The sequence below is a fragment of the Pseudorca crassidens genome, chromosome 5 (genome assembly GCF_039906515.1).
Source record: "Pseudorca crassidens isolate mPseCra1 chromosome 5, mPseCra1.hap1, whole genome shotgun sequence".
In the NCBI taxonomy this organism is placed as follows: Eukaryota; Metazoa; Chordata; class Mammalia; order Artiodactyla; family Delphinidae; genus Pseudorca; species Pseudorca crassidens.
This window is the reverse complement of record NC_090300.1, coordinates 5162315-5170537: the sequence shown is the minus strand read 5'-3', so window position 1 is coordinate 5170537 and position 8223 is coordinate 5162315. Positions and strand designations below refer to the sequence as shown.

At 42.5% G+C, this 8223-nt stretch overlaps 1 pseudogene; it reads left to right on the top strand.

Annotated features, from left to right (window-relative positions):
- Positions 1–1275: 1275 nt before the first annotated feature.
- Positions 1276–1735, top strand: LOC137224350 (large ribosomal subunit protein uL23-like; annotated as a pseudogene).
- The last annotated feature ends 6488 nt before the right edge of the window (positions 1736–8223 follow it).

The following is an 8223-nucleotide window of genomic DNA, read 5'->3' as shown; positions in this document are numbered from 1 at the left end:
TACTGTGGAACAAGGTAGCAAAATGAAGCTAAACAACAAACACATTTCCATCAACAAAATCTGTAAAACTGCGATGTAAACTTCAGCTCCAGAAGCCTTAATTTAGCCCACTTGAGAAACTCACCTCCTGCTTCTTTACTTTGGAGAAGACAAATTTATTTCTCCTTTTTCGATTTCTCTTACTTGCTAAAAAGGCTGATGGGTTTCTAGCACAGAAAATATTTTAATCGAAGGACTTTGACCCCTTTTTCCTTCTTAGGACGTACATGGCTAACGGGCTTTAGGCAGAAGAATGAACAAAATGAGCACAGGACAAAATATATTTCATAAGAATGTCTATTCTTGGAGAGTTTTCCTCCCAAGGAACGTACTCATAACAGTTACTTTATAAAAGAGGTAGATTCAATGATCACTGAATTAATTGAAGTTCAAAAAATGCTATTACATTTATTGAATAAAAAGAGATGCAAAAATATCTTAATGAAGCCAGATGTGGTGTGAATTCTGGGCATTCATGCAAAGACTGTATAAAATAAAAGTGTATACATAAGAATATGGTTTTGAAGAACAATGAACTTGCACTAAGTTATCTCAGCCAGCACTTCCATTAAATGATAGAAATTTGTTTAAGAGGTAGAAGTGACTAAAAGCACCTGCTAAAGGTCATCTTGTTTGGGAGGTTTTTCTCCACTTCTCTATGGTCACACCATCCTTCGTGCACCTTTGGTATTTCCTTAACACCTGTGTTAGGCCTTTATAACAAATGTCATAGACTGTGTGGCTTAAACAACAGACATTTATTCTCACAGTCCTGGGGGCTGAAGTCGAAGATCAAGTCACCACTGATTTGGTTCCTGGTGAAGGATCTCCCATACTCCTTGCTCATTCTGCTGCTCCGGATTATTCCTTATACACATCAAATGAGATATGCCCCAGGGCCTTTGCACTTGCTGTTCCCTCTGTCTGGGTGCTCTTTACTTGAGCACTGCTGGCTCCCTCACTGTTTTCAAGTTTCCATTCAAATGTCATCTGATCACTCTGTCTCTTTATTCTCCCATTTTTCTCTAGTTCCTTTCCCTATTTAATCTTTCTCTGTAGCACAGATCGCAACCTGATTATCATTACTTATTCATACAGGTATTGTCTTATTTCTCCTATTGGAATGTCAGCTCCATCAGGGCAGAGTTTTTGTCCTGTTCACCACAGTAATCTCAGAATCTAGAACAGCACCTGGCACTGTTATGAAAAGGAAAGCAAGACACCCTTTTCACGAAGATGGCGCTGAAGGCGAAGAAGGAAACCCCGCCCCTCTCAAAACTGCAGCCAAAGCAAAGGCTTTGAAGGCCAAGAAAGCAGTGTCGAAAGGCGTCCACAGCCACAAAAAAAAAAATCCAGATGTCACCTACCTTCCGGCAGCCCAAAACATTGCAGGAGGCAGCCCAAATATCCTCGAAAGAGCGCCCCTGGGAGAAACAGGCTTGACCACTATGCCATCATTAAGTTCCCCCTCACCACCCAGTCAGCCATGAAGAAGAGAGAAGACAGCAACACACTTGTGTTCGTTTTGGTTGTCAACACCAACAAGCACCAGATTAAACAGGCTGTGAAAAATCTCTATGACATTGACCCGGCCAAGGTCAGTGCCCTGATCAGGCCTGATGGAGAGAAGGCATATGGTCCACTGGTTCCTGACTATGATGCTTTGGATGTTGCCAACAAAATTGGGGTCATCTAAGCTGAGTCCAGCCAGCTCATCCTAAATATGAAAATTTTCACTCTTGAAAGAAAGAGAGGAAGGAAGGAAGGGAAGAAGGAAAGAAAGAGGCACATTTCCAGCCTACTTAGAATGACAGGTGATCTGATCTGATAAACATCATCTGGTGGAAATTATGGTCATTTTGATGATGAAGAAAAAAAGAAGTGGTTCTATGTTAAGAGATTCTTTCTTGGACTTTGTGAAAGACTCAGGAACTATCTTTTCCTCAAGTGGAGTTTCTTTCTTCATGGATATTAGCAGCATGAATTTAATTGGCAAAGTGTTAATGGAGGTAAATGCGCATTTCTTCTGAATAGTAAAAGAAAATTCTTTGAGCCTTTTGTTTTTTATTGCTTGTGTCTTGCCAAATGTCTCTGCATAACCTCCAGCCTTGGGTGGTGGCGATTAAGAGGACTTGGTGGCGTGGCCTGGAGCTAAAGCTGTAGGTGATATGAAGTCATCCCAAGAGAGCTGGTGTCCTCAGGGGTTTATGATCTGGGTGCAGAGAACAGACGTTCACCTGCAGCATCTAAGACAGTGCATGTAGGATGCAGAACTAAGATGAATCCTGCAGTTTAAAAATACTGCAGAGGGCTTCCCTGGTGGCGCAGTGGTTGAGAGTCCGCCTGCCGATGCAGGGGACACGGGTTCGTGCCCCCATCCAGGAAGATCCCGCATGCCGCGGAGCGGCTGGGCCTGTGAGCCATGGCCGCTGAGCCTGCGCGTCCAGAGCCTGCGCTCCACAATGGGAGAGGCCACAACAGTGAGAGGCCCGCATACCGCAAAAAAAAAAAAAAAAAAATACTGTAGAGATTCAGAGGAAAATCATGCCTGTAAGCCAGAAACATAAGAAAGCCTTGTAAGGAAGATAGGATTTGCACCATGTCAGGAAGGTAAGATAAGACCCTGCTGGCACAGGGGTAGGGAGCATGGCTGGCATAATTCAATTGCTGATGTGTTTGAGGGACCAGGAGGCCAGGTTGCTATTTCCATGGCTGTCGCATTGGAGTGGAAGCAATTGCTTGCTTCTCCATCTACTTTAGAAGTACCACATTGCACAGTGGACCTTGGCCATCTGACTTTCTTTTCAACTTGGGCCATCAAGTTGGAGCTTTTCTAATCTGAGACTTTTTTGCCCTTGAGCAAAAGCACTCACTCTAAATCACAAGACCTCCCTTTTCTAGGAGTAGACTGTCTCAGGTATGTGATATTGGCTGCCATCCTCCATATTTACTTTGGAACTTTACTGCCACTGATGGAAAAAGTAAAATAACAGTGTTCTTTTCTGTGTGTGTCTTTTTTTTTTTAATTGAAGTATAGTTGATTTACAATGTTGTGTAAATTACTGCTCTACAGCAAAGTGATTCAGTTACACATATATATACATTCTTTTTCATATTCTTTTCCGGATATTGAATATAGTTCTCTGTGCTATACAGTAGGACCTGGTTGTTCATCCATTCTGTATATAAAAGCTAACATCTGGGCTTCCCTGGTGGCGCAGTGGTTGAGAGTCCGCCTGCCAATGCAGGGGACACAGGTTCGTGCCCTGGTCCAGGAGGATCCCACATGCCGTGGAGTAGCTGGGCCCGTGAGCCATGGCCGCTGAGCCTGCGTGTCCGGAGCCTGTGCTTCGCAACAGGACAGGCCACAGCAGTGAGAGGCCCGCGTACCGCAAAAAAAAAAACAACAAAAAAAACTTATATCTGCTAACCCCAACCTCCCACTCCAACCCTCCCCCAATCCCCTCCCCCTTGACAACCACCAGTCTGTTCTCTATGTCTGTGATTCTGTTTCTGTTTCATAGATAGGTTCATTTGTGTCATATTTTAAATTCCACATGTAAGTGTTATCATATGGTATTTGTCTTTCTCTTTCATAACAGCATTCTTAATCCCTGTCTCTAGGGGATGATGTGGGGAACTCGCCCAGCCAGCAAGGTCACCCAGTGTAGAAGGGGTGATGGAGCGCCTCAGAAGTTGTAGGGAGCTCTGAAATCAAGGGCATCTCAAAGCTCCTGCTGTTCTGTGATTCAGGGCCTCCTGCCGGGCTCTCGGGCCAGCTAGATCAAGCTTCGCTGTCACACACCTCTTCTGCCATGGAGTGTTAAAGCATTTCTTAGCCTGACATTGCAATTTCCCTGACAAGGTTCTGGCTGACAGATGTTCCCCAAATTAAAAAGTAGTGTACCCTGCCTATTCACTATTTCATCTTTTCAAGGAAGGAGAACAATTACTTATTTATTTTTAAAGCAAAATCACTAACCCCGCACATTGTCATCTGCAATACAAGTTGGGTAATTTAGGAGCAATCTTGGCTTCAGTGATGATGTTGGAACCATAAAGTGGGTTCAATTTCAGATTTACAAGTTTCAGAGGGAGGTTCAAGAAACTGTCATATATCCTGACTTCCCTTCATCTCTTCACCTAGGGAAGTTTTTCTGCTTGTCGTGGCATCCTTGTGCTCTCGCTACTCACTTCCCAGCTGCTTTGGGGAGGTAAGTGATACCCATGAGACCTGGATCCTCTGGACAGTTCCAAATGCCACCAAAGCAGCAGATGGGATAGGATTTTGAGATCATGTAGAAGATGCTGTCTCACCTGCATCTGCTCAGTCAGGGGCAAGTTGGTGGTTGAAAACATTTTGCATACTAACTCTGTTGTAGGTGTGAGACCTTGCCCTGGAGCAGAAGGGGAAAAAAAAAGATCTAAGAACAGATGGAATTCTTTTTACTTGACACTGTAGAAAGCTGTGCAGAAATGAGCACTTTTGGGAGAAAGGTATTTTAATTGAATGAGTCTTTGAGAAGGGACAGTATTATAAACAGACCATTTCATATGGAAGATCATTTCCCCTTTCTTGAACATTTTTCTTCTGTATTTTTCATGACACTGTATTATCTCAGTTCACTTCCTATTTCTCCATCCACCTCAGATTTCTTTAGATATGTACCCAGGAGTGGGATTGCTGGATCATATGGTAGTTCAATTTTTAGTTTTTTGAGGAACCTCCATACTGTTCTCCGCAGTGGCTGCACCAACTTACATTCCCACCAACAGTGTACAAGGGAAGGTTTAAGGACAAAGTCTTATAAAAACAGTCTTAAAATATGTCTCTTATTATGGGCTTATGTTTGGGATTTTTTTTCCCCTGTTAGCTTTGGATATTTAATGCATTTCAGGATCCTGAAACCCAGAACTGGAGGTATTTTGAGGTGAACCTACTAAGAATCCATTTTCTGCTTATTTTGCTCTATTTTTCATGAAATGAAAAATGAGAACATAAGGCCAAATTTTAGTGCATTGTATTAACATTAAGATTCAATAAAATCTCATGTCTTATAAATAAGAGGAAAGATCTCAGTGGCAAAGGAAGAAAAAGCAACAGATGACGGATGCTGTTCCTACAAGATGAATGACCAAGTGTACTCACTGAATCCTATTTTCCATCGCCTGCCAGGCTTGAGAAATGGAAATGCCACACAGGCCACCGTGTTGGCTTGGGCCATGAAATTCCACACAGTTACCCCAGAGCCAAGGGTAACAGCTGAGAGAAACCTGAAAAGAATGACATGTGATTGATTACACTTGGGAGAAATAGCAAGTCTTGTTGAAACTTGTATAAAAACATAACAGAGGGATTGGTTCAAGATGGCAAAGTAGAAGGACGTGCACTCACTCCCTCTTGCGAGAGCACTGGAATCACAACTAAATGCTGAACAATCATCCACAGGAAGACACTGGAACTCACCAAAAAAGATACCCCACATCCAAAGACAAAGGAGAAGCTGCAATGAGACGGTAGGAGGGACGCAATCACAATAATACCAAATCCCATAACCGCTGGGTGGGTGACTCACAAATCAGAGAACAACTATAACACAAAAGTCCACACACTGGAGTGAAGGTTCTAAACCCTACGTCAGGCTTCCCAACCTGTGGGTCCGACAATGGGAAGAGGAATTCCCAGAGAATCAGGCTTTGAAGGCTGGTGGGATTTGGTTGCAGGACTTTGACAGGACTGGGGGAAACAGAGACTCCACTCTTGGAGGGCACACACAAAGTAGTGTGTGCATCGGGACCCAGGGGAAGCAGCAGTGACCCCATAGGAGACTGAACCGACCTACCTGTTAGTGTTGGAGGGTCTCCTGCAGAGGCGGGGGTGGCTGTGGCTCACTGCGGGGACAAGGACACTGGCAGCAGAAGTTCTGGGAAGTGCTCCTTGGCATGAGCCCTCCCAGAGTTTGCAATGAGCCCCACCAAAGAGCCTGTAGCCTCCAATGCTGGGTCACCTCAGACCAGCAACCAACAGGGAGGGAACTCAGCCCCACCCATCAGCAGACAAGCAGATTAAAGTATTAAGGAGCTTAGCCCCACAGAGCAACACCCAGCTCTACCCACCACCAGTCCCTCCCATCAGGAAGCTTGCACAAACCCCTTGGATAGCCTCATCCACCAGAGGGCAGACTGCAGAAGCAAGAAGAACTACAATCCTGTAGCCTGTGAAACGAAAACCACATTTACAGAAAGATAGACAAAATGAAAGGCAGAGGACTATGTACCAGATGAAGGACCAAGATAAAACCCCAGAAAACAATTAAATGAAGTGGAGATAGGCAAATTTCGTGAAAAAGAATTCAGAATAATGATATTGAAGATGATCCAGGACCTCGGAAAAAGAATGGAGGCAAAGATAGAGAAGATGAAAGAAATGTTTAACAAAGACCTAGAAGAAGTAAAGAACAAACAGATAAACAATACAATAACTGAAATGAAAAATATACTAGAAGGAATCAATAGCAGAATCACTGAGGCAGAAGAACAGATGAGTGACCTGTAAGACAGAATGGTGGAATTCACTGCTGTGGAACAGAATAAAGAAAACAGAATGAAAAGAAATGAAGACATTTCTAAGAGACCTCTGGGAAAACATTAAACGCACCAACATTCGCATTATAGGGGTCCCAGAAGGAGAAGAGACAGATAAATGACCTGAGAAAATATTTGAAGAGATTATAGTCAAAAACTTCCCTAACATGGGAAAAGAAATAGCCACCCAAGTCCATGAAGCGCAGAGAGTCACAGGCAGGATAAACCCAAGGAGAAACACGCCGAGACACATAGTAATCATATTAACAAATATTAAAGGCATTTTTCACAGAACTAGAACAAAAAATTTCACAACTTGTATGGAAACACAAAGGACCCTGAATAGCCAAAGCAATCTTGAGAAAGAAAAATGGAGCTGGAGGAATCAGACTCCCTGACTTCAGACAATACTACAGAGCTACAGTAATCAAGACAGTATGGTACTGGCACAAAAACAGAAGTATAGATCAATGGAACAGGATAGAAAGCCCAGAGATAAACCCATGCACATATGGTCACCTTATCTTTGATAAAGGAGGCAAGAATATACAGTGGAGAAAGACAGCCTCTTCAATAAGTGGTGCTGGGAAAACTGGACAGCTACATGTAAAAGAATGAAATTAGAACACTCCCGAACACCACACACAAAAATAAACTCAAAATGGATTAAAGACCTAAATTTAAGGCCAGATACCATCAAACTCTTAGAGGAAAACATAGGCAGAACGTTCTATGACATAAATCACAGCAAGATCCTTTTTGACCTACCTCCTAGAGAAATGGAAATAAAAACAAAAATAAACAAATGGGACCTAATGAAACTTAAAAGCTTTTGCACAGCAAAGAAAAGCATAAACAAGACGAAAAGCCAACCCTCAGAATGGGAGAAAATATTTGCAAATGAAGCAACTGACAAAGGATTAATCTCCAAAACATACAAGCAACTCATGCAGCTCAATATCAAAAAACCAAAAAATTCTATCCAAAAATGGGCAGAAGACCTAAATAGACATTTCTCCAAAGAAGATATACAGATTGCCAACAAACACATGAAAGAATGCTCAACATCATTAATCGTTAGAGAAATGCAAATCAAAACTACAATGAGATACCATCTCACACTGGCCAGAATGGCCATCATCAAAAAATCTAGAAACAATAAATGCTGGAGAGGGTGTGGAGAAAACGGAACCCTCTTGCAATGTTGGTGGGAATGTAAATTGTTACAGCCACTATGGAGAACAGTATGGAGGTTCCTTAAAAAACTAAAAATACAACTACCATATGACCCAGCAATCTCACTACTGGGCATATACCCTGAGAAGACCATAATTCAAAAAGAAACATGTACTGAAATGTTCATTGCAGCTCTATTTACAATAGCCAGGACATGAAAGCAACCTAAGTGTCCATCAACAGATGAATGGATAAAGAAGATGTGTCACATGTAAGCAATGGAATATTCCTCAGCCATATAAAGGAACGAAACTGAGTTATTTGTAGTGAGGTGGATGGACCTAGAGACTGTCATACAGAGTGAAGTAAGTCAGAAAGAGAAAAACAAATACCGTATGCTAACACATATATAAGGAATCTAAA